We start from the raw sequence: 27,419 nt of genomic DNA, 5'->3' as shown, positions 1-27,419 counted from the left end.
GAGTAGGACTCCCAGTGGTCCCTGTAAGAACTGGAGACCTAGAGGCCCATTGGACTTGCAAACTTTATATGACCCAGTACAGGGGAACACCAGGGCCAAAAAGTGGGAGTGGGTGGGTAGGGGGGGGTATGGGGGACTTTTGGGATAGCATTGGAAATGTAAATGAGGAAAATACCTAGTAAAAAATATTTAAAAAAAAAAAAAAAAAGAAGAAGAAGAAGAACTGGAGACCTGAGGGGAGTGTAAAGGAGCATAAAGACATAAAGCATAAAGATTTCTGTCCCCTATGCAGTCCTCAGTAGGAGGATCAGGAAAGCAGAAAGGTACCAAGGAGCCTGGGGGCCTGGTTTCTCTGTCCCTCTTTCCAACATCATTCACAGTTCAGTTTACTTGTAAAATGGATAATAGCAAGAGTTGTGTATAGATTCAATAAGGTGAAATACTTTAAATGTATGTGTGTATGTATGTATGCATGCGTGTATGTATGTATATATGTGTGAGCATATGTATGTATGTATGTATGTATATGTATGTATGAAGTCTGGCATCCATTAAATAGATGATGCACTACTATAGGACTGTGGGTCCCTGTCTGCTCTGCCGCTGGGCATGGCTGCTTAGGGAGGCTGGACTAGGGGAGTTTGACTAAGCTTACCCCTTAGGTAGGAGCGGGTGCTGGGCCCTAGGGAAGTGCCTAGGCACAGCTGGGAGCAGGGGGGGGTGGGGGGAGGGAGGACAGGGAAACTCAGTCTGAGCTGTGGGAAGGCCAGAGCTGTCTTAGGGTCTTAGGGGACCCCGGGCATTAGAAGAGGCCAGGGCTGTGGGGTTCTCAGATCCTTGGACACGCAGGCCAGGCACCACTGGGAGTCATGGAAGAGCTGAGAACAAAGAGGCCTGAGGGCTGGATCTAGCCTGGGGAGGGGAGGGCAGGGGAAGGGAGGGGAGGGGAGATCCAGCTGGTCCCACAGGGAGAGTCTTTGGCTTGAAGGTGACAGGATTGGTGGCAGTTGTGGCTGAGAGTGCAGAAAGGCCTTCTAGGGGAGACTAGACTTCAGCTCTCTAAGTGAAGACCTTCTCTGTGGCTCCCCACAGCGGATCTCGATAAAAAAGAGGCAGTCGATAGTTCTAAGTCATTTATTGCTATGGTGGGAAGTGGATGCATAAAACCATACCCCCATCTCAGGGTGGGCCTGCGATTAAATACCTTTTGCAAGGAGGAATGTCTGGGAAAGAAATCTTACTGCTACACCCTCCAGTCCTCTAGATATGTCGTTAGCATGGAGAGCTCTGTCTTGAGTCTACGTAACCTGTAGTCACATCTCTTTTATGTGAGAGACATGGCACGTGTTCCAAGTCAGGAGTCTGACAGGAAGTCACCTAAGCCTCAGGTGTGTGCCCACCGAGTCTCCGGGTCTCAACCTGCTCAACCTTACCAGACTTCCTGGCATGGTTTTACGCCCCACGATGTATGATTGATCGAAGCGTATACATACATAGAATATATATTTTTATCCAGAAGGTTACTTTGTGGTTTTGATCCAAATTCCCTGGTATTTAGAAGTAGAATAAATGTTTGGAAAACACCTACTAGAAGAGATTAGCAAAATGGGTTTATAGTTAAAAGTCCAGGATATACATGACAGCAAACCAACCGATATTGTTAAGTTGGCCATTCAACCTCTGCCTGTTCTATTGCTGTGAAGAGACACTGTGACCAAGGCAACTTATAAAATGAAGCACCCGATTGGAGACCTGCTTATGGTTTTACAGGGTGAGTCCGTGACCATCATGGCAGGGAGCATGGCAGCAGGCGTGGCGCTAGAGTAGTAACTGAGAGCTCACATCTCTTCCACTGCAGGAGGCAAAGAGAGAGAAAGAGGCTGGACCTGGTGTAGGCTTTTGAAACTTCAAAGTCTAACCCAGTGACACACCTCTTTCAACAAGGCCATGCCTCCTAATCCTTCCTAAATGGTGCAGCAACTGGAGATTAAATGTTCAGATAGATGAACCTAGAGAGGTCATTCTTCTTCAAACCACCACAGCTTCTAATACACTATCTGGTTGAAAATAGAACCTAGAACCTCGCAACAAGGCTTCCTACAGTATGAGTGTGGACCGTTTTATTCCTTCTAAGGATAGTAACAGGCAGGCCTTGTGCTGACGTGTGATAATGGGGGGGCAGATGTCAGTTTCTAGTGATACCCCAACAATTTCAAATCTATGTAGAAAATCAAAATGAAACCAGTGGTTTTGTTGTTGTTTCTCAAATATGTGAAAGGCTTTTCTTTGTAAGATTTATTTATTATTATACATAAGTAGCTGTCTTCAGACACTCCAGAAGAGGGCATCAGATCTCATTACAGATGGTTGTGAGCCACCATGTGGTTGCTGGGATTTGAACTCAGGACCTTCAAAAGAGCAGTCAGTGCTCTTAACCACTGAGTCATCTCTCCAGCCCCTTTTTTATTCTTTGTGGAAATCCCAACACAATATGTAAATTGATTTATTTCCCTTTTACTTTCTGCCAAGCAATAGCCTTTGGGTTATTTTCTGAATGAGACAATGTCGTAAAACTGATTTTTCTGTTAATAGGATCTGTAAATTTTAAATTTCCTTTGATTCTCCTCAAATATGGGGAAGTTCCTGAACTTTTGGGCCTAAGTGGAAATAGAACTTTAACTGAGTGAAGTTCATCTAAGATTGGACTGATCTCCTTTTTAAGTAAATAAAATACCCCTTCGAATAGTGAGACAACATTGAAAACCACAGCTCCTGAAGATGTCAGCTATCTCCCTATCCCCTGGACCCAGCTCTTCCTCCAGCGCCCTTGACTTACCCTGTAGAGGAAGGTCTGAATTCGCATCTATATTCTCTCTTCTGTCCTGCAAGGTGGCTGCACCGGCTCCAGTAGCTCCCAAGACCTTATCTTGAAGATGTTTATCTGAAGTAGACAAAAGAAAAGCATGATTTTAGATTCTAATTTACAAAGATGTGATTTTCACATCAAATGATATTTACTCTTAAATATATTCAAATGCCTAGAAAAATGGGATAATTAAAATTAATATCTGTCCTCTAAGACAGAGGAAAGAAATAACAATGGGCTCCAGACACATGAGTCCACCAGCCATCCCATTCTGATCTTAACCTGCTCCTTCCACAGTACTGACCCTGCCAACCCCTACAAAGAAGGTCTGTCTGCTAGCCACTGTCTCTTTCCTCTCTGCTTCTCTCCTTGTGCCCGGGGGCTCCCACTCGGGCTCCTCTGTGGCATGGTGTATACCTGTGCATTGCACAAGCCAGCACCTTACTTTAATCCTGGCCCCACACCAGCCTATGTCTCTTGACATTGTGCCAGTGGCTTAATTTCTAGATGTATCCGTTGCTTCAGAAAGAAGTGGGGGTTACAATGTCCAGTTGCTGGGCCCCGGTATCCCAAGTGGAAAAATTATTACTGGGCGACTTGGAGGGATGAGTACATGTGTAATCAGTACGCACAGTATACAATCACAAAATTCTAAAAGAAGAAATACAGTAGTTTTTTTTTTTATTTATCTATCTATTTAAAATTATTAGTGACCCTTCAGTGCTGGTGAAGCTGGTGACATGCAGAAGCTTTGGGGTCCCGTGTCTAAAAGCAACCTTGTGAAATTAAATCAGAAACCTTGAACCCCAAGAAATGACAGAAAATAAATAAATAAACCTGGACACCTCCAAAGAAGTGTGTAGCTGCTTTGCGCGTGGCAGTGTGGAGGGTAGTCGGCTCCCTTTGTGCCTCCAGAACAGGGACTGAGAACTGGCCTCAGTTTACATCCTCAGGGCCACCCGGAGGTAAAACAAGCCACGGGGAGAGGCATGAGAAAATCATCTGCGAGGGTGGAGTGAGCATGGTGAACAGCTTAGTATAGAATACATATAGAACACCAATGTGTAGAATACACTGAACCATTAGAGTGTGTGTATTCTCTCCAGATATAGTTTCTAGAATGTTGATACATTTTATCTCACAGGGGAGGCTTTGAAACCTGCAGAGCAGAGAATCTGGGGAGCTCAGTAGGCTCCTTGACATGCAACTACAACGGAATTAGAAATACCCCCAAAATATATTAACCTATTATGTATGGGAAAATAAAAATTATAAATCGCATATAGATGAAAAATGAAATATCAACGATTTCTAGAACACTTAGAACTGAATGGCAAAATTGTCACATGTAAGTATTTGACATGTGGTAAATGGCGCTCCAGGAGAACTATCAGGAAAGCATTTAATGGTGAAGGCCAGCTAAGATTAGGCAACTTGATAAACATAATAAAAGGTGGGGGAAATAGCAAAGTTTAGAGATTAAGAAAAATTAAACAACAAACAATAGTGATATATAGAAAATATCTCAGAGATTTTTTTCTCTAAGTCAATACACTCAAAATAATATCCTTTAGGAAAAGTAAGAGTATTATAATGGGATTCTAGTTCTAACTACAGCAGCTAAATGTAAGGACAGTGCCAGCAGACAGCTGTTGTGAGGTGTGGAACAATGGGGCTCCCCTACCTCCCCGAGGGAGTGAGAGGAGCTTAAAATACTTGGGAAACCTGTTCGTGCTTCTGAAAATGAATCACAGAGGTAAACTATGATCCAGAAAATTCATCTCAAAAAGAAATGAAAACTGAATCACAGAAGTGTTCTACAGCAGTGTGTACAGTGGGGTGGTTCACAGGAGTTCATCGGGAAAATAAACAACAGGTGGAATACCTGGATAGCAGCATTGTTCTCACTGGTAATAGACAAATTACTGATAATGTGAGCAGCTTGAATCTTACAATCGCCGCTCTGACCGTCCACGTCCACGCACTTCTCCTCCACATCCGCTGCTGTGACAGAAACACCCAGGCAAAAGAGAGGCCCATTGGACTTACAAACTTTATATGCCCCAGTACAGGGAAATGCCAGGGCCAAAAAGTGGGAGTGGGTGGGTAGGGGAGTGAGGGGGGAAGGGTATGGGGGACTTTTGGGATAGCATTGGAAATGTAAATGAGGAAAATACATAATTAAAAAAAGAAAAAGAAACACCCAGGCAAAAGGAGACTTAGGGGTGGAAACTTTGTGTTAGCTCACAATCCCAGGTTACAGTCCATTATTGTTGTAAGAAACAAGACCCTCGCTCTGGGATAACTGATTCAAGAAGCCAGCAGAAGCCAGAAGTTGTGATTTGACCGTTCTGAAGAAGCAAGCACCAGCCTAGAGCAAAGGCAAGATTGGCTGGCAGGCCCATTTGATGTGAAACAGTGATGGTTGTACTTCCTGGGGGAAATCTGCTCCATTTTTCCTGTAAATTGACACTCAAGAGAGTTATAATCACCCACTCATCCAGCCGAGCCCATTTCCCAGATTGCCCATCATCCTGGGGCTCGGGGCTCCCTCCCCTTTTCTGATATGAAGGCTCAGGCTACCTAATGCGCTGATGAGGAGACCATAGCGTACCTCTCCACCGCTGCACTGAAGCAGAAGGTACCCAGGTCACCCTGGGGTAGGGGCAGCTCATAAAAGTTGGGAGTGCAGGTCCAACAGGGGCTTAAAGCATGTATGGTTGGCTTAAAGAAATCATATGTATTGGACATATAAGATCACCAACTGTGATTTACAACTAACACAGACTCTTTAACTTTTTAAAATAAGCAGTTCTCCAGAAATATTAAGTATGAACACAATTGATATAAGATAGCCATATCCAAACTGTCAGAGCAAGTGTTTTAAATAAAGATGATTTAGGAGGCTTTGGATGATACCAGATAAAAAGTGATTAAAATGTAAACAGCAACTGCTTACGTTTCTGTCCCACCAATCAACTTCAGGAAAATTGAGCTGACCCAATAGCACACAGACAAAACCTTGCTCTGACCTACTTAGTTACTAGTCTTCAATCACATTTACGCCATAGGAAGCCGTTTGGCTTTGATGTAAACTGTTAATGTGACAAGCAGTGGATTGCAGAGCTGACTATGATTGTCTATGAACTCTCATACAGGGCATAGGCTGTGTGACAGGACACTTTATTTTCCACCATCAGTATACAATATTAAATAAACATGTGCACAGAAACCAGAAATAAAAATTACTTTTAATCTTATTATATCTAGTACTACCAAACAGTGCCTGTACTGGCTAGTTTTGTGTCAACTTGACATAGCTGGAGTTATCACAGAGAAAGGAGCTTCAGTTGAGGAAATGCCTCCATGAGATACAACTGTAAGGCATTTTCTCAATTAGTGATCAAGGGGGAAAGGCCCCTTGTGGGTGGGACCATCTCTGGGCTGGTAGTCTCAGGTTCTATAAGAGAGCAGGCTGAGCAAGCCAGAGGAAGCAAGCCAGTAAAGAACATCCCTCCATGGCCTCTGCATCAGCTCCTGCTTCCTGACCTGCTTGAGTTCCAGTCCTGACTTCTTTCAGTGATGAACAGCAGTGTGGAAATGTAAGCTGAATAAACCCTTTCCTCGCCAACTGCTTCTTGGTCATGATGTTTGTGCAGGAATAGAAACCCTGACAAAGACAGTACCCATGCTGCTCACTTTAAGTGCATTAGAAAATGCAATCTGGTTAACAAAGTAAATGTATGAGAATGATTAAAATATGGCACCTTCCTGTAACAAATCATAATTTGGTGAGGACAGGCCTGTGTAGCGAGATGCACATAATGATGCTAACTCCGTGATCATACTGCAGGAAGGGCTAAGGGGGAAACTGCCCATGAAAGTAAGATACCACTGAGTTCTACAACTATACACTGACAACTGGAAATTAGTCACTTTAAATTTAGATGTATGGGATCTCTAGGAAGTGTCAGAGACCTAGGATGGGAGACACTCCAGGGAATCTATAAATGTGACTCTCTAGCTGAGGCTCCTAGTAGTTGGGCACATGGAGCCATCTCCTGTAGCCATCTCCTGTAGCCAGGCAGGACATCCTGTGGAGAGATAAGAACACCAACCTACCCACAAAACCTTTAACCCAAAATTTGTCCTGCCTACAAGAAATGCAGGGATGAGGGATGGAGCAGACTGAGGGACTGGCCAACCGATGATGGCCCTAAGTTGAGACCCATTCCATGGGCAAGCACTAATTCCTGACATTATTAATGATACTCTGTTATGCTTGCAGACAGGAGCCTAGCATAACTGTCCTCTGAGAGGCTCCACCCAGCAGCTGATGATGCAGAGAACCATAGCCAACATTAGACAGAGCTTGAGGAGTTTTGTAGAAGATCTGAGAGAAGGATTGGGGTCCCAGAAGGGGATAGGAACTCCACAAGAAGACCAACAATCAACTAACCTAGACCCTTGGAGGGCCCCAGAGACTGAGCCACAATCCAAAGAGCATGCATGGGCTGGACCTAGGCCCCCTGCACATTTATAGCAGATGTGCAGCTCGGTCTTCACGTGGGTCCCAAACAACTGGAAGGAGGGCTGGCCCTGACTCTGTTGCCTGCCTGTGGACCCTGTTCCCCTTAACTAGGCTGCTTTATCTGGCCTCAGTGGGAGAGGATGTGGCCAGTCCTGCAGTGACTTGAATACGTGCCAGAATAGGTTGGTACAGGGGTTGGGGGGAGGGGCTCCCATTCTCAGAGGAGAAGGGGAGGGGCAAGGGGGGAGGTTGGGAGGAGATGGGTGGGCTTTGATCAGTATGTAAAGTGAATTTTTTTAAAAAGTAAAAAAAAAATTAGATTTATATCTTTCTTGTATATTTTTGTCTGTTTTCATACTGAATTTTATAAATGTAAATATCTTTATTGTTTGTGTTTGTTTGTTTGTCTGTTTGCTTCAAAACAGGGTTTCTCTTTATGTAGTCTGACTGTTCTGGAACTCACTCTGTAAAACCAAGCTGGCCTCAGACTTATAGAGAGCTACCTGCCTCTCTCCCTCCTGAATACTGGGATTAAAGGCATGAGCCACTAAGCAGCATAAATACCATTGTTTAATGAGCAAAGTATCTAGAATGTGGAATAAAACTGATAACTCTCTCTGTCTGAAATGTCTTAGTACAACATACAAGCCTTTCGGTATTCTCACTTCTGCCATTTGACCATAACTAAGAAGGTCTAGAAGTCATTTCTTAAAAAGTAGAGGAGCCACTAGAGGAAAGAGATTAACCAGAAAGATGGAGGGTTTCCCTAAACTGAAGACATGTAAAGTTTTGGTTTGAAAAGATGAAGATAAAAACCAAACAAAGAATGCATACAATCAACCAGTGAGCAATTAGAATAACCCAACTGCTTAAGTAGAGAAATGGCTGAACTGTGCTTCTCTGTGACGCCTTGAATATTAGAACACAGAAACGTAAGACGCTGCCTGTGGCAGAATATCTGGATTTCCTTGTAGAAAAAGATGAATCCATAGAGTGAAGAACAGATTTGTCCTGATTCTGTGCTCTAGAACATTAGCCATGACTAAAGGGAAGAAACCCTCAAGTCTTGAGAACACTGGGCATTAGTTAGCTAGTACAAAGCTGTCATCATCGTTCAGGATAAATGTGGTGGTGAAGAAAGGCCTCCACGGTGTACAGAGGATACACAGTTTATCTGTATCCTCCTCACCAGAAATGACCTCTCCACAGCAAAAATGAGATTATGTAAACAATCTAGGCTAGAAGGAAACTCTAGACTTTATTCTTTGCAGACAACCTCTCCTAGACTCTTGTAAAAGGCAGTGTTACCCTTCCTCGGCCCATGTGGTGGTTAATCTCCATTGTCAATTTGGCTGGAGGAAGGTGCTTAGTAGGCACTTGTGAGAATGTCTGTGAGGTCATTTAACCGAAGAGGGAAGACCCACCCTGAATGAACCAGATTGGAGTCAGGATGCCCTAGACAGAAGAAAAGATGAAAGAAGAGCATCTGTAATCGTCGCTCTCTGCTTCCTGACTGTGGGTACAAAGTCACTAGGGACCCCATGCCTCATGCCCCATTCCTTCTCCCCTATGATGGACTGGCTGTATCCTCTCTAACTTCAAGTCAAGATAAGTACTTCTTCCTTTAAGATATTTTCAACGTATATTTTGTTACAACAATGAGGTTAGTAACTAACATGTATCACGCAGGCAAACTCAACGTAACATCATTGACAAGGGCATATGGCAGTGAAATTTTGTGTTATGTAAGTAAAAGTATAAATATTCCCTTATCTGCAAATTAGCAGTAGTTCATGGAGGTTTGAGAATCCAAGAACAGGGCCTGTGAGAGAACTTTGTCGGTAGAGTATTTGCTTGTATAAGCTCAAGGAGGTTAATTTGATGCCCCTACCCCACCCTCAAAGTCATGTCAAAAAACTGAGCATGGTTGTGCTTGTTTGTCATCCCAGTGCTGGCTAAGTGGAGACGGGTGGCTCTTCAGAGCTCACTGATCAGCTGTACAGACTTCTTAGAGAGCTCTAGGCTAGCGGCAGACCTAGTCTCAAGGCCCATTCCTGATGGATATAATTACAAAACACTGCACATAAGGCTAACAGGACTTTGCAATAGAAGAGGCAGAATGATTGTAAGAGCCAGAGGATCAGGAATTTTGCTAAAAGATAGTTGTACCAAAGTGGATGGAGAAAACTCACAAGACATCAGCCCCACGCAAAGAACTACAGCGCTTAAGGAATGCTAAAAGTTGGAGAAATAGTCTTCTCCAGGGATGAGCACAGTAAATGGTTATCCGATACCAAAGGACTAGCTCGGAATACACAAGTAACATTATACAGACCAAGAGGGTTATATTTATAATATATATGTATATACATAAACATACATGCATGTAACAACTAATGAACAAAGAATATGAATTTGAAAGAAGGCAAGAAGGGGTATATGTGAGATTTGTAGGAAGAAAGGGGAAGAGAAAAATGATGTAATCATATAATCTCAAAAATAAAAGAACAATAAATAACAAGCAAGAATAGCAACACCTTATGTTGGCCTACATAGGCACTCATGCACTCACACGCGCACACACACATACAGACACACACACACAAACACACACACATGTACATGCATCCACATGTGTCCCTGAAACTAGACAGACTTACTGGGTCCCTCATTTCATTCCTGAAGAGCAACAGTAAAGACTGTTGAGAGTCATTCTCAGACAAAACAATCTGCAAAGATTCACAATCCTGCCAAGCAGGCTGGAAGAAGCACAAACCAGCTGAGCTGCCTTAAAGAGGCTCTGACCTACTGAGGCACTTGGAAAGGATGCTCTGTCGCCTGTTGAGCTGACCACAGGCTGTGCAGTGTACTACAGGTTTCCACGCTTTGTGAGCTGTTACCCATTCTGGGGTGAGCTTTGGTGTTGCAGTGATCGAAGTTTATTGGTCAGAAACCCAACCAAACAGAACCCCCACAGAGATTATCTCTTACTTTGCTTCTTTTGAGTGATGTAGAATGGACCAACTATGCTAGGAAACAGTGTGGATGACACTAATAATGAACGAGAGAGCATAGAATGTGTAGAAAACTGATACAATGCAAACCTTAAGTACAGGTTTTCAGTGAGCAAGAGAGCCCATTGACTGAATTTTAAAGACTCCACCAACTCGATAAGGGAGCAGAAAACAGAAGGAATTCCTTCTGAAGGCTACTGCCAATTGCTGACTCATTTCTTAAGAGTTCCATCAACTTACAGAAGCTTTGCAATTTTATGAGGTCCCATTTGTCAATTCTTGATCTTAGTAAACCATTGCTGTACTGTTCAGGAATTTTTCCCCTGTGCCCATTTCTTCGAGGCTCTTCCCCACTTTCTCCTCTATACTTTTCAGTGTCTCTGGTTTTATGTGGAGGTCCTTGATCCACTTAGACTTGAGCTTTGTACAAGGAGATAAAAGTGGATCAATTTGCATTCTTCTACATGCTGACCTCCAGTTGAGCCAGAACCATTTGTTGAAGATGCTCTCCTTTTTCCACTGGATGGTTTTAGCTCCTTTGTCAAAGATCAAGTGGTAGATCATGGTGATTCCACTAGAGGTTCTTTCATTTTTGAGAATAGTTTTTGCTATCCTAGGGTTTTTTGTTATTCCAGATGAACTTGCAAATTGCCCTTTCTAACTCAATGAAGAATTGAGTTGGAATTTTGATGGGGATTGCATTGAATCTGTAGATTACATTGGGCAAGATAGCCATTTTTACCATATTAATCCTGCCAATCCATGAGCATGGGAGATCTTTCTATCTTTTGAGATCTTCTTCGATTTCTTTCTTCAGAGACCTGAAGGTTCTTATCATACAGATCTTTCATTTCCTTAGTTAGAGTCACACTCAGGTGTTTTATATTTGTGACAATTGTGAAGGGTGTTGTTTCCCTAATTTCTTTCTCAGCCTGTTTATCCTTTGTGTAGGGAAAGGCCACTGAGTTGTTTGAGATAATTTTATATCCAGCTACTTCACTGAAATTGTTTATCAGGTTTAGGAGTTCTCTGGTGGAATTTTTAGGATCACTTATGTATACTATCATATCATCTGCAAATAGTGATATTTTGACTTCTTCCTTTCCAATTTGTATCCCCTTGACCTCCTTTTGTTGTCTAATTGCTCTGGCTAGGACTTCAAGTATTATATTGGATAGGTAGGGAGAGAGTGGGCAGCCATTTGCAAAGCTTCTGTAAGGCAAAGGACACTGCCAATAAGACAAAAAGGCCATCAACATATTGGGAAAAAGATCTTTACCAATCCTAAATCCTATTAGGGAACTAATATCCAATACATATAAAGAACTCAAAAAGTTGGACTCCAGAAAACCAAATAACCCTACTAAAAAATGGGGTACAGAGCTAAACAAAGAATTCTCAATCAAGAAATACCGAATGGCTGAGAAGCACCTGAAAAAAATGTTCAACATCCTTAATCATCAGGGAAATGCAGATCAAATCAAAACAACCCTAAGATCCCACCTCACACAAGTCAGAATGGCTAAGATCAAAAATTCAGATGACAGCAGATGCTGGAGAGGATGTGGAGAAAGAGGAACACTTCTCCATTGTTGGTGGGATTGCAAGCTGGTACAGCCACTCTAGAAATCAGTCTGGCAGTTCCTCAGAAAATTGGACATAGTACTACCAGAAGATCCAGCAATATCTCTCCTGGGCATATACCCAGAAGATGTTCCAACTTGTAATAAGGACACATGCTCCATTATGTTCATAGCAGCCTTATTTATAATAGCCAGAATCTGGAAAAAACCCAGATGTCCCTCAATAGAGGAATGGATACAGAAAATGTGGTACGTTTGTTACACAATGGAGTACTACTCAGCTATTAAAAACAATAAATTTATGAAATTCCTAGGCAAATGGATGGGTCTGGAGGATATCATCCTGAGTAAGGTAACCCAATCACAAAAGAACACACATGATATGCACTCACTGATAAGTGGATATTAGCCCAGAAACTTAGAATACCCAAGATACAATTTGAAAAACACATGAAACTCAAGAAGAAAGAAGACCAAAGTGTGGATACTTTGTTCCTCCTTAGAATGGGGAACAAAATACCCATGGAGGGAGTTACAGAGACAAAGTTTGGAGCTGAGACAGAAGGAAGGACCATCCAGAGACTGCCCCACTCAGAGATCCATCCCATAAACAGCCACCAAACCTACTATTGCATATGCCAGCAAGATTTTGCTGACAGGACCCTGACATAGCTCTCTTGTGAGGCTATGCCAGTGCCTGTCAAACACAGAAGTGGATGCTCACAGTCAGCTATTGGATGGAACACAGGGCCCCCAACGGAGGAGCTAGAGAAAGTATCTAAGGAGCTAAAGGGGTCTGCAACCCTATAGGAGGAACAACAATATGAACTAACTAGTACCCCACCGGAACTCGTGTCTCTAGCTGCATATGTAGCAGAGGATGGCCTTGTCGGCCATCACTGGGAAGAGAGGCCCTCAGTCTTCTATAAGATTCTATGCCCCAGTACAGGGCAATGCCAGGGCCAGGAAGCGGGAGTGGGTGGTTTGGTGAGCAGGGGGAGGGTATAGGGGATTTTTTTTTTTTTTTTGGTTTTTCTCTGTGTAGCCCTGGCTACCCTGGAACTCACTCTGTAGACCAGGCTGGCCTCGAACTCAGAAATCTGCCTGCCTCTGCCTCCCAAGTGCTGGGATTAAAGGTGTGTGCCACCACGCCCGGCGGGGATTTTCAGAGCAGAAACTAGGAAAGCAGATAGCATTTAAAATGTAAATGAAGAAAATATCTAATAAAAAAATTATAGACATTGGATATCTATTCAGAAAACATACAAACTGCAAACTCATTCACATTAGCTCTCTACGCTTTATATTTCTGTTGAAGTCTGTTCCCAATAAATGCCCAGAGTTATTAAAAAAAAAATTTAAAAAAAGAGTTCCATCACTATTCCCTCATGAGTTGCTCAATTCCTACCCTAGAAAAGGAGCAGAAAACTGATATATCCTCTCAGACAGTTCCCTGAAGCAACCTGACGCGTGATTAAAAATTCATTGTGCTTACTTGAACTCGAATCCCCAGAAATCAGAAAAGACTGGCCTGTTTTAAAGATTCTACAAGGTTGAATAACCCAGCTCCCTGGCTATGGGGTAAGAAGTGGCAGACCAGGACCAAGTTCCTTGGGCTATTTTTAGTCTTTCTGAAAGCAATGGCTGCTCACCCCATGTCTGACCTAACATCCTTGTGACTATCGAAACCATTCAGATGTATTTTTAGCAAACCACCATCTTGCACCCGCCCCCAGGCTCAGAGCATAACCAGAGAGCATGGAAAATGTGTGAGACGGCTTTCCCACTTGGCCGTAACCTGTAGCTGAGATTCTTCAACAGTGTTTCACAAATGCCTTGACTTAGGACAGAGTCTTTGTTCTTTACCTAATAAGATTTCATGTAAAACATTTCTCTACTGCGATATGATTATTTGGAGTAGCATGAATCTCTGCTCCTAGACCATGGTCACTCTCATTTGGACTAAGAATAAATCATCGTTTATTCTCTATAAGCAAGAGCTATGTTTTGGCATCGATATTTATATACACCAGCCTTTATCTGAGCTTGCATCTGGGTGTGTTTAAAGCTTTGCAGATTGTTTTTCTTAGAACTAAGACGCATCTGAATGTTTTGGTCTGTGATGATCTCATGATTTTATTTCCCAGATTATATCTATTTAAATCAGCTGAAATAACACAATAGTATACGGCTACCATTACAACTCAGTATGAATCTGCATATATTTTCTTGTGAATGTATTTACACATTTGATTTTGGAGCGCTGTTCCATGCAGACTTCCTGAGGGATATTTCTTTTAAGAATTAGAAGAACTTGGGATTTTACGTAGCTAAGTTCCAAATTTCTGAATGAACAATAAAAAAAAACCGTGTCTAGGCTTGCATATTTTGCTTTAACATGGCCTTTTCCTCCAAGTGTGGCGTGACCAGTCCATCGTCACCTTGAGTGTACAAGCAACCCTTGGCCCAGCAGCCATGAAATAAGCAGAATCCTACGGGGAGGCCAGCTCCACAGTGGCACTGGATTGTCATCTCCTAACGGAAGGAGAGGAGGAAGAGGATCGCAGATTGGGATTTCAGCCCATTAGCTCCTCCTGGCCCCAAGAACTACAAATGATCTTGGGAGACCCTGCAGGACAGGAACTGGACAGTTAAGTAACGTGGATTTATATGTTGCAGCTCTCCTACGGTTGCTTCAATAATGCAGCGGGGCTTTGCAGCGGCATGCAGCAAGGCTTTGCAGAGTGCCACTGCTCCCTGTCCTCCGTTTTCCCGTCGGCATATCTTGCTGTGCACACTCCTGTTAGCAATCTAAATGAAATCATCGGTGGAGTGGTCACGTTGGCCTGTTATTAGCAGCCTCACTGGAGTGATTAGACACTGCTCACATCTCCCTAGGAAGTGTTACACCGCAGATTTTTCTTTTTGCCAAGGTTTTGAAACAATGTATTCAGAGAGGAAATATACAGAATTCTATGAGGAGAAACTGTTTTAAATAGCTCTGGAGGCTCAAATCTTGGAGGTTTCACAGATGGTTGGCTCAGCCAATAAAAGGCAAAGCAAGAGAAGAGAAGAACAGCAAATTATTTTGTATAAAGTGAATCTGTTAGCAACAAATGCTCTCACCTTTTATTTATCTTGGAATTCCATCTTTTTCCCTCCTTTTTAATCTCACTAGGATGATATCTAGCTTTAATTGTTTTTGTTTTTGTTTTTTTAACTTTTAGAACTTTTGAATACATTCTTTTGCTTTCTGGCTTCTGTTGTTGCTAACAATAGATCAGTTGTCAATCTGTATTAGTCAGGATTCTCTAGAGGAACAGAACATATAGAATGAATCTCTCTCGCTCTCTCTCTCTCTCTCTCTCTCTCTCTCTCTCTCTCTCTCTTTCTCTCTCACTCTGTGTGTGTGTGTGTGTGTGTGTGTGTGTGTGGTCTGTGGTCGAGCTAATCCAATACTGGCTAGGAGTGGAAAGTCCAAGTATCCAGTAGTTGCCCTGTCTCTGCTGGTCTTCAGTATACACTGGAATCTGGAAGATGTAGGCATTTTGCCAGTGAAGAAATGGACTTGCTAGCAAGGTGAGAGCCAGCAGGAGAAGAACAAAAGCTTCCTTCTTCCATGTCCTTATGGAGGCTGCCAGGTGAAGGTGTGGCCAGGATTAGATCTACCTACATCAAAGATCTGAAATAAAGGTGTGTCTTCACACTTCAGATTAAGCAGAAATTGCTCACGAGTTATGCCTTCTATTTGGGGTTTTAGTTCATTCCAGATGTAGACAAGTTGACAACCAAGGACAGTCGTCACACTGTTTGAATCCTTTTATGTGCAAGTACCACTCTCTCTTGCTCCTTTGCAGTTCATCATCTTTGTAGTTCCTTTCGGGAGCCTCAGTGTGAACCCTACCACCTCCACACATCAGAACTCACTGGTACTTCGGAATGTTTTGATCTCTGGGTTTCAGGTTACTTGTTTTTTTTTTTAATTGTTTTGGTTTCCCCCTGCATCTTTCTCTTCTTCCCTAGTGTTCCTGTTAGACAAATGTAAGTATGCTGAAGGGGATCGCTTTTCCTCCCCTTCTGTGGTCTCCTTTGGATTTTAGACTTTAGACTCCTAATGTTTCATTTATTTCATACGTAGAGTAGGTGTGTGGATGTGTGTGTGTGTGTGTGTGTGTGTGTGTGTGTGTGTATGCATGTGCATTTCTGTCCTTATTGGTATTCTACATTTTACTAAATGCTTGCTTGATTTCTTCCTTGATCTCTTTAAATATGGTTCCCATTCACTCTCTGAAAAATGCATAATGGGCTCCTTAAAAGATTGAGCAGTTCATCTGACAGCTCCCTTTTAAGAAAACTTGAGGGCTGGAGAGATGGCTCAGTGGTTAAGAGCACTGACTGCCCTTCTGAAGGTCCTGAGTTCAAATTCCAGCAACCACATGGTGGCTCACAACCATCGGTAATGAGATCTGATGCCCTTTTCTGGTGTGTCTGAAGACAGCTACAGTGTACTTAAGATTATAATAATAAATAAATCTTTTTTAAAAAAAAAAGCTGCCATAACTTTAAAAAAAAAAGAAAAAGAAAACTCGACTCACTTTCTCCTCCTATCTATAATTTGCATTTTCCTGATTCCTTGCATGTTTTCCAAACATTTTTTGAAACTGATCATTTGAGGTGATACATTGTAACAGCAATTATAGGCACATTCTCCACTCCTAGGGGTCGTTTTTCTTCCTTACCTGGGCTTATTCACACTTGCATTGGCTAGATTGTTTTAGTAAAGTCTATTCCCTTCAGTGTGAAGCCTTTGGCACCCGTCTGCAGGAAACATCATCAAGGACACGCACACAGTACTCCCGGGGTAACTATTTAAGACTGACAGTGGATTTGGCACACTCTCTTTGACTTTCTTTCCTCTCTCTCTCTCTCTCTCTCTCTCTCTCTCTCTCTCTCTCTCTCTCTCTCTCTCTCTCTCTCTCTCTCTCTCTAAGACTGTATGCCTCACTCTGTGTTAGATCCAACCCATTAGTCTCCAGTAATTATCAAATGATCACTTTATTACTTGAACAATGTTCTACAGAGCCGGGCAGTGGTGGCTCACGCCTTTAATCCCAGCACTCGGGAGGCAGAGGCAAGCGGATTTCTGAGTTCGAGGCCAGCCTGGTCTACAGAGTGAGTTACAGGACAGACAGGACTACACAGAGAAACCCTGTCTTGAAAACCAAAAAAAAAAAAAAAAAAAAAAAAAAATGTTCTACAGAACAAAATTGCTCAGCAAAATGATGGGTGTTTCTATTGGTAGGATAAAACAGTAACTGAAAGCAACTCCAGAAGGGAAGGAGGGAGAACACGCGGTCCATCACTGAGGGCAGCCAAGCCAGAAACTCTTGTTGGGAGCTTGGAGCAGAAACCATAAAGAAACACTGCTCCCTCTGCTGGCTGCCAGGCTCCTGCTTAGCAAGCTTTATTATGTAGCTCAACACCACCTGGCCTAGGGATGGTGCCACCCACAGTGTGATGGTTCCTCCTACATCAGTTAATAATGAAACAACCCTCAACAATGTGACTGGGACAATCCATCCACTGAGAATCTGGTCTCACATCGTTTCAGGCTGTGCCCAGTTGACAGTTGAAGCTGACTAGGACAATGACCCAGTTTAACTTGGATACAAGTTGCTTTGAGGCCGGTTTTTGACATTTGTTCTGACCCAAGAAGGGTTTCCTACCGATCTCAGTGAACTAAATGACTGGAGCTGCTGTATTAAAGGAACTGTTTAAGACTGACCAGTGTGGATCGACTAGTAGACATCTAAGATGTTTCCATTTCTGGGCTATTGTGAATTGAGTAACAATGAGCATAAATCACCAGGTGTATCTGAAGTAGGATAGAGTCCTTTTGGTGTATGTCCAAAGAGTGGTGTCTTAGTTAGTGTTTCTATTGCTGCAACAGAACACCATGACCAAAAAAGCAAGGGGAGCAAATGGTTATTTAGCCTACACTCCCATACTGCTGTTCATCATCAAAGGAAGTCAGAACAGGAAATCAAATAGGGCAGGATCCTAGAATCAGGAGCTGATGCTGAGACCATAGAGGGGTGCTGCTTACTGTCTTGCCTTGCATGGCTTTGCTCAGCCAGCTAGCTTGCTTGCTTGCTTGCTTGCTTGCTTTCTCTCTCTCTCTCTCTCTCTCTCTCTCTCTCTCTTCCTTCCTTCCTTTCTTTCTTTCTTTTTCTTTTCTTTTCTTTTTTATTAGATATTTTCTTTTCAAATGTTATCCCCTTTCCTAGTTTCTCCTCCAAAAATCCCCTGTCCCCTCCACCCTTCCCCTGCTCCCAAACCCACCCACTCCCATTCCTGGTCCTGGCATTCCCCTATACTGGGCCATAGAGCCTTCACAGGACCAAGGGCCTCTCCTCCCATTGATGACTGTCTAGGCCATCCTCTGCTACAAATATAGCTAGAGCCACAAGTTACACCATGTGTTTTCTTTGATTGGTGGTATAGTTCCAAGGAGCTCTAAGAGTACTGGTTAGTTCATATTGATGTTCCTTCTATGAGGCTTCAGTCCCCTTCAACTCCGTGGGTATTTCTCTGGCTCCTTCATTGAGGACCTTGTGCTCCATCCAATGGATATGTGTGAGCATCCACTTCTGTATTTGCCAGGCACTGGCAGAGCCTCAGAGTAGACAGCTATATCAGGCTCCTATCAGCAGGCTCTTGTTGGCATCTGCCTAGTGTCTGGGTTTGGTGGTTGTTTATGGGGTGGATCCCCCAAGTGGGGCAGTCTCTGGATGGTCATTCCTTCAGGTTCTGCTCTGAACTTTGTCTCTGTAACTCCCTCCATGGGTATTTTATTCCCCATTCTAAGAAGGAACGAAGTGTCCACATTTTGGCCTTCCTTCTTCTTGAGTTTCATGTTTTGCAAATTGTATCTTGGGTATTCTAAGTTTCTGGGCTAATATCCCCTTATCAGTGAGTGCATATCATGTGTGTTCTTTTGTGATTGGGTTATCTCACTCCAGATACATTCAATTGCCTAAGAATTTCATAAATTCATTGTTTTTAATAGCTGAGTAGCACTCTATTGTATAAATGTACCACATTTTCTGTATCCATTCCTCTGTTGAGAGACATTTAGGTTCTTTCCAGCTTCTGGCTATTATAAATAAGGCTGCTATGAACACAATGGAGCATGTGTCCTTATTACCAGTTGAAACATCTTCTGGATATATGCCCAGGAGAGGTATTGCTGGATCTTCTGGTAGTACTATGTCCAATTTTCTGAGGAACTGCCAGACTGATTTCCAGAGTGGTTGTACCAGCTTGCAATCTCACCAGCAATGGAGGAGTGTTCCTCTTTCTCCACATCCTCTCCAGCATCTGCTGTCACCTGAGTTTTTGATCTTAGCCATTCTGACTGGTGTGAGGTGGAATCTCAGGGTTGTTTTGATTTGCATTTCCCTGATGATTAAGGATGTTGAACATTTTTTCAGGTGCTTCTCAGCCATTCGGTATTCCTCAGTTGAGAATTCTTTGTTTAGCTCTGTACCCCATTTTTAGTAGGGTTATTTGGTTTTCTGGAGTCCAGCTTCTTGAGCTCTTTGTATATATTGGATATTATTCCCCATCAGATTTAGGATTGGTAAAGATCCTTTCCCAAACTGTTGGTGGCCTTTTGGTCTTATTGACAGTGTCTTTTGCCTTACAGAAGCTTTGCAATTTTATGAGGTCCCATTTGTCAATTCTCGCTCTTACAGCACAAGCCATTGCTGTTCTGTTCAGGAATTTTTCTCCTGTGCCCACATCTTCGAAGCTTTTCCCCACTTTCTCTTCTTTAAGTTTCAGAGTCTCTGGTTTTATGTGTAGTTCCTTGATCCACTTAAACTTGAGCTTTGTACAAGGAGATGAGAATAGATCAATTCGGGCCAGGTGTGGTGGTGCACACCTTTAATCCCAGCACTCAGGAGGCAGAGGCAGGTGGATTTCTGAGTTCAAGGCCAGCCTGGTCTACAGAGTGAATTCCAGGACAGCCAAGACTATACAGAGAAACCCTGTCTCGAAAAAACCATTAAAAAAAATAAAGAAAGAAAGAATGGATCAATTCGCATTCTTCTACATGATAACCGCCAGCTGTGCCTGCCAGCACCATTTTTGAAAATGCTGTCTTTTTCCCACTAGATGGTTTTATCTCCCTTGTCAAAGATCAAGTGACCATAGGTGTGTGGGTTCATTTCTAGGTCTTCAGTTCTATTCTATTGATTTGTCTGTCGCTGTACCAGTACCATGTAGTTTTTATCACAATTGCTCTGTAGTACAGCTTGAGGTCAGGGATGGTGATTCCACCAGAAGTTCTTTTATTGTTGAGAATAGTTTTTTCAGCCAGCTTTCTTATAGAACCCAAAACCACCAAGCCAGAGATGGTCCCACCCACAATGGGCTGGACCCTCCTCTATCTTGATCTTATAGAGGCATTTTCTCAATTCAAGTTTCTTCCTTAAGGATAACTCTAGTTCGGGTGTCAAGTTGACATAAGACTAGCTAGCCAGCCAGCACACGTGGTATAGCTGGGTCATATGGTAGATCTATTCTTAGCTTTTAAAGGAACCACCACACTGATCTATATGGAGGCATCAGTTTTCACTGCCATCAACAGTGACTAAATGTCCCCTCTCCCTACCTCCATACCAGTATTTGTCACCATTGGATTGTATTATTATTATTATTATTATTATTATTATTATTATTATTATTATTATTTAATCTCATGCTAATACCATTTGATAAAGTTAGTTCCTTTAATGACAATGCCCCGTATCTTCACATAGCTGCTTTTCTCCCCAGGGAATGTTCCCAAGACATTACTGTAACAACTGAGGTGCAGGTGGCCTCCAGCCTTCCTGACTTACGTCTCACTGTAAACATCCAGGATGAACTGCTGCGATGGGTGTCAGGGCTCAGTGGTCTTTGCTGGATGGGTGCTGAGTCTCCTCTCTGTGGGGAGCCACGTCAGTGGGCACTGGGTGTGCCCTGGAAGAAACTCCAGGAAAACAGATTGTCATTTTCTTAGCCAGGCCGACATCCAGAGAAGCTCACTCAAGTTCAGCTTAGGGGATGTACTGGCTGGTTTTGTGTGTCAACTTGACACAAGCTGGAGTTATCACAGAGAAAGGAGCCTTCCTTGAGGAAATGCCTCCATGAGATACAACTGTAAGGCATTTTCTCAATTAGTGATCAAGGGGGAAAGGCCCCTTGTGGGTGGGACCATCTCTGGGCTGGTAGTCCTGGGTTCTATAAGTAAGCAAGCTGAGCAAGCCAGGGGAAGCAAGTCAGTAAATAACATCCCTCCGTGGCCTCTGCATCAGCTCCTGCTTCCTGACCTGCTTGAGTTCCAGTCCTGACTTCCTTTGGTGATGAACAGCAACATGTAAGTTGCAGTGTAAGCCGAATAAACCCTTTCCTCCCCAACTTGCTTCTTGCTCATGATGTTTGTGCAGGAATAGAAACCCTGACTAAGGGGAAGATGAAGAATGGGGCAGGCTCGTGTAATCTTTCTATGAAAGTTCAGTTTTATATTTACATTGGTGCCTGCCCTTAAGATTAACGGGCCTTGCTTTGAAACATTCACTGGTTTTTCCAAGTTAACATTTCCAGCTTTCTTTCAGTTACATTTATTTCTTCCAGATCACAGCAGGCAGGTGAGTCAGTTCCTGGAATACAACCCCAGCTCAGTGCCGTGTGCTGGGTTAGACCTTCCACTAACAGCCCAACACTCTATGAGAATGTGTGCACAATTACTGACACCTCATCATTTATAAACGTTTTCCAGATGAGTTCCGGGAATGACTAGATGCAGGAGCAGATCAGATTTTAAATGGGCCAAATCTAGATAAAAGAGTAAAACGGAATAAGAAAATAAGGTAGAGGTGAGGTGGATATGTTTGTGTTATAAAATCATATTTATTCATTTGCCAGGGGTATGCTACAAGTCTGTCTTAAAAATAATGCTCAGAGCCACAATTTACTGTGTTTAGAACTTAAAATCTAATGGGTTGTAGGAGAAGTAGTCACTCCTGGTAAAGTTACAAGACATTTTCCCCCAAGCCACCATAAAGAAGACAGACACTAATGGAATGGATACCCTCCTCAAGGTAAGAATAATAAAGAGTTCCATGGGGTGGTCTCCTGTGCTCAATATAAATATATGGTGTGCCAGCCAGCAATAACCAATCTGATGTCCCAGCTTGTGTTCCTGGGGAGTTTAGCTGCTGCAGAACAATGCCTTTGTAAAAATAGCTCTAGCTTCCAAGGCTAGCACCACCTGCTGGGCTCATCTGCCACTGCATTGAGATGCCTGTCTGTCACAAGATCCACCATTGTGCAGAATGGTTGGTTCTGTGTCCAGAGCTGATAGGTATATTCCCAGACTCTGAGAGTGCTTCATGAAGAGAAATGACATTATCAAGAAGACAACAGCACGCGCTACCCAGATCGCCTACCTTGGGGAATTCTGAATTAAATTTCAAACCATGCTACCGAGTAGGTTTTTATTTTGTGACTTTCTGTAGCGTGTGTATTTGCATGCTTGAGTGTGTGCAAGTTGGGGGCGTGTTGGGATATGTCTGTGAATTTGTGTATGTGTATCAGTGTGTCTCTGTGTCTCTGTGTGTTGGTGTATGTGTGTATATGTGTCAGTGTATGCCTCTGTAAATGTCAGGAACAAAAGGAGAATAGAGTTTGCTGTTGGAATAATGTGGGTTCCTTTTAACTTGTGTGATGTACTGAAGTTCCAAATGAGAAATACTGAAACACAAGAAAATAAAGATCACTTTATTTATTAGAATTTCTCCAGGACGTCTTAGGAAAAGCAACTGGAAGGGCAACTACCACTCCTAGACCAGCGGATAGGTGAGGGAGATGTTCCAAAGGACTGTGGTAAGGTGGGGTGGGACTGAGAACGGGAATAAGGGAAGCAATGTAGCAGAAACGCAAGACCTTGTGAAATAAAACCTTTGTCTGAACACCCATAAATCCTTTAGAAAAAAATACTTAAACCCACAGAAAGACTATATTATTTTCATTATACGATTAATATATTTTAATTTTATTATAATTATATAATAGTTATAAATATAATATTATAATATAATGGTTATAAATGTTATAAAATAATTATAAATATATCATAATAAATGTTATACTGTAATAATTATATTATAATTATAAAATATAGAATTAATATATTTTAATATTATAATTTTATTAACATTATTATTGTTACTTATTTAATCTGTGTAACAAATTATTCCAAAATGTGGGAGGCTGAAACAAGGATGGTCATGTGTGACTGACATGGCTGCTCTGGGCTAGGAGTTTTTTAGCAGCTTGAGGAGGCGGAACCGAGCTGGGTTTCCCGTGACATTGGAGTCAAACTACAGCCGCAACTTCTACTGGATGTTGGTGATGGGTTTCAGACCACACAGGTTTGAGTAGGTCTGCTACCAAAGTGGTTCACTGGGAAGGTAGCACTGGGTGGTGTTGGCAGGCTCCATCCCTGGGGGATCTCCTCCATGGCACTTGGGCATCTTCACCTTGCAGAGGCTGGCTGCCCACACTGCACAGAATCCATGGAGCTCTTTACAGCTTTGGGTTGGGTTTTGGATTTTTGTTGTTGTTGTTTGGTGTGTGTGTGTGTGTGTGTGTGTGTGAATAAGTCAACAAATGAAGAAATATCAGACCCAAAATTAATTCTGCTTGTACATTGATGGTTTCATTTTGTCGATAATTTTAATGACATTTTGTTTAGGATTTCTCCATTTATGTTCAAGAGATTTTGGCCAATAGTTTTCTGTTTCTAATCCATGTTTTAGCCTCAAATAAACCACTACTTCTTTCTGCACAGCTCTTGCCCTGGGTAAATCTCTCCCCTACTGTGCCTGCACCGCTGCCCTCTGGAATCTCCCTCTGCCTTTGTTTTGTTAGGTCCTCAGTGTACTGTACACTGAGGAAAGGCCCTTGGCTCTGTGCTCTTGGCAAGACTTGTGAATTTTCTTTTGCAACTAAAAGCACTACCTATGTCTTTTTGTAAATTATTTCTTTTACTCTTTGAGGTTATAGTGTAATTACGTCATTTCCCCTTTCCAAACCTTCCCAGATTCCCCCTCCTCGCTCACTTCAAGATTCATGGCTTCCTTTTTCATTAAATGTTCCATACATCTGTGTACACATACATATGTTACATACATGCATACATATACACATATATTTCTAAATCTGAATAGGTAATTTTGGGAAAGCCTGCCTTTCCGGTGGATCCATGGAGCCTTCTTTCTTTCTATTTCTTCTTCCTTGCTGGGTGACAGAAGAGTGGCCAAGAAGTTATCTTCCTGCCAAGAAGCGGCCATAAAGATGGAAAGTGCATAGGAAATTGATCAACAGAAGTGTGCAGCACTTACATCACCGGGAAGCTACAGCTAAGCTCTCGCACACCGACCTTCGTGTTGTTATTGAAAGGACAAATCCCTATTGGGGTTAAAGGCTGAGGGGTGTGTTTCATCAAACACAACCTTAACCTGTCCTTGATTCCTGAAAGTCAAATTCAATGTATTTCTTCAGGAAATCTAGGATTAATGATCATGAGTCCTACATGGCACCTCATAGCTTATGAAATGCATCCACATATATCAAATTTACATATTCTTATCATCCTTGTGGCCAAAGTACATTTTTCTCCACCCTCTTCTCTCTCTGGAGTTGGCACAATCTAATCTTATGCCGTCAAGGGTCTAACAGACTAATGACACGCCCCCATCCCAGGCCTCTACCTCCAGTCTGACTTCTCTTGAAATCTAGATTTATTTTTCAGAGTGTTTTCAGACTCCTAACTTGTAGACAGATACTTAGAAAACCATACGTGTTGCTTTCCCCCTCTCAGACCTCAAACACTGCTCTTAATCTGGGATTTCTATTTAAAAATCACAAATGAGCAATCTGAGCTATCCACAGATCCCTGTCCCCTGGTCTACCCAAAGCCATCAGCTCTCCACTCACACCTATTCTACACAAAAAACATCTCCCATCACCAAATGGCCACGGTTTGCTGTTAAAAGCATCTGGTCTTCTACAAGACAGGCATTATAAAGGGGAAAATTAATGATTAATTTTAGTTATTCAAATAGTTATTATAGAGCCTGTGCAAGATGCTAGATACCATGATGTTAGAATCATGGTTTCAACAAAGCACCTGCTGGGTTACTGCAGGAAACCAACAGTCCTAAACAGTTAGCAAATTGTTTATGTTACTGCTGAAATGTAATACAAAGTAGTGGGGGTAGAATAATTCATTAACTTGCTGAAGTTGTTTTGAAAAGATTTGAGGGGGTGGGGACTTAAACTGAATCAACCAGAAATATTTGAAGAAATGAACTCAGAGGAAGAGGAAGAGGAGGAAGCGGAGGAAACAATAGTGTGGTTAATTTAAAACAGTAATTCCCAAAAGTGCAGTATGGAACAAATTTGTGTAGACTGCCATGCTGTAAGATTTAGGGGGTTATTTGTATATGTGCATATATAATGAATCTTGGATGACAGATAATGTAATATGTATGTAATTTGCTCCAAATTTATTGACAAGAGCAACTTTTTAGAACACTACTTCCTGGAATTATATGAATGATACATTTTGGGGAATGTTCAATAGTTATCAGCAAAATGAAAATCTAGCACTTACCTTGAAGCCGAAGACTTACATGAGAAATCAAAACATTTCTGAGACATAGCACGTATTGAAATAGCTCCAACAAAATGCCTGGTTGATTGGCAGTTTGTGTGTTTTTCTTTCTAGAAAGTTATTATTAATCTCTGGACAGCTTTTTAAAGCTTCAATTAAAACAAGCTTCAGAATATGTGACTTCAAAGGCGACTTCTGAGAACTAGGTCATATAAAAATTAAACCAAGCCTTTGGACATGTAGCTTGCATCAGGGAACACCAGGTTTAAACTACAACCCTAAAGAATATGACCAGAGACAACAGAGAAGACAGCATCGATCAGACGGACTTTAATTATAGACTTCTACCCAACTCTTCCCTACCCCCAAGGAATGCTTCCTGAGTGATAACTTTGCCATTATTTTCTAGGTTATTTGTGGATTTTTGTTTTGTTTTGTTTTCATCTATTCTTTGCCCTTTCCGTGTACTAATCTTCATGTTGGAATTTTCTCTTTGAAAATCCAAAAGTGTACGTGTACGAGAAGGAAGGAGAATGGGGAGATGGTAAGAAGACGGAAGATGGGGTGGGGGAAGAAATGAGTTGCTGGGGACCATGAACACTGATCAGCAAAGCCCTAGAACAGTTATCAGAGCTCCCCCACCTTTTATACTCTCCCCAAAACACTGCCTCTATCAAAGGAGCTAGCGGAAGTTGCAGGGCACAGACTCTAATTTGGACTCTAATTTACAGCCTGATACTGTAAACCTGGTAAATAGGTCTGGAGTTTCCCAATGACTAGAAGTCTCTTCAACTTCTAGAGACGGGGCTTTTGGGGCTCTGAGGGGTTAAGTTCAACTTATATTTGGGTCTTTTGTGGTCTGGGTTACTAAAGGGTAGGACCGTAATCCTAGTTCCCCAAGTCACTGACAATAGGAGCCACAATTACTCACCCCAGCGCTCCCGCCTGGCTCTCCAGCTGGTTGCTAAGGATGCTGTGTAAGTCGCTCTTGGAGCCAGCGGGTTGACCTTTAACTGTCTCAAGGGTTTAGCCAATCACAAGCTGTCATTCCACCAGCCCTACCCGCACCCACCACCACCACCACCACCACCCATCCCCCGCACCTCGCGTGTACTCAGATTATAAGCAATAAATCCAAACAAGCAAGCAAACGAACAACAACAAAGAAAACAACAACAACAAAAAAAACCTTCATTGGCTTAAGGCCGAAAAGCACACAGCTGTGATTCCACGTGACTTCCTTGTGTACTGTGTGTAGCTGCCAGCAGCCGCACAAACGCCTTGGCAGCAGTCAGCACGTCCTCCATGCCTAACGCCCTGTTAGACCGTAAATCTTTGGAAGAAGTTGATATTGGCAAATTTCTTTCTGTAGAAAATCTGGAGCCTGTCACAGCAACCAAATACCAGTCACCAAATACCCAGGGTGTTTTGACAATACTAACCACAAGGGGGCGAGTTTAAATTCAATGCCTTAAAAACATCCTGTAAGATTACCTGTGCCGACTAACAAAGGAAAGATTGTGTTATTATAAATGTTCACAACTGGAAGTACTGACGGAAAACATTTTTAGTTACATGGGAAAACCAGTGTACATACATCTTCCTATGACATAAATTTCCTAAAAATAATTGGGTGCTTCAAAAAAGAGACTCATAGTGGAAACTATAACATTAGCATGAACTAAGGTATCAAATAGGT

General features: G+C 42.4%; 1 protein-coding gene across 4 annotated transcripts in view; it reads right to left on the bottom strand.

The window, feature by feature from the left end:
- Positions 1-26,706, bottom strand: part of Tmem232 (transmembrane protein 232) — a 251,427-nt gene extending 224,721 nt beyond the window's left edge. For 3 of the 4 annotated variants that reach the window (XM_021149603.2, XM_085832954.1, XM_085832955.1), the window contains exons 1-2: positions 26,652-26,706; positions 2,837-2,941 (exon numbers count right to left, since the gene is read on the bottom strand). The gene's annotated coding sequence lies outside the window, so the exon portion shown is untranslated. Of the gene's footprint in view, positions 1-2,836; positions 2,942-3,711; positions 3,869-4,751; positions 4,843-26,651 lie in introns of those variants that run through there. The other variant, XM_021149604.2, reaches the window with a different exon arrangement.
- Between the last annotated feature and the right edge of the window lie 713 nt (positions 26,707-27,419).

Source organism: Mus caroli, unplaced genomic scaffold (genome assembly GCF_978045245.1).
Source record: "Mus caroli unplaced genomic scaffold, Mus_caroli_1 scaffold_18, whole genome shotgun sequence".
Lineage (NCBI taxonomy): Eukaryota > Metazoa > Chordata > Mammalia > Rodentia > Muridae > Mus > Mus caroli.
This window is presented reverse-complemented; position numbering and strand designations above follow the sequence as displayed.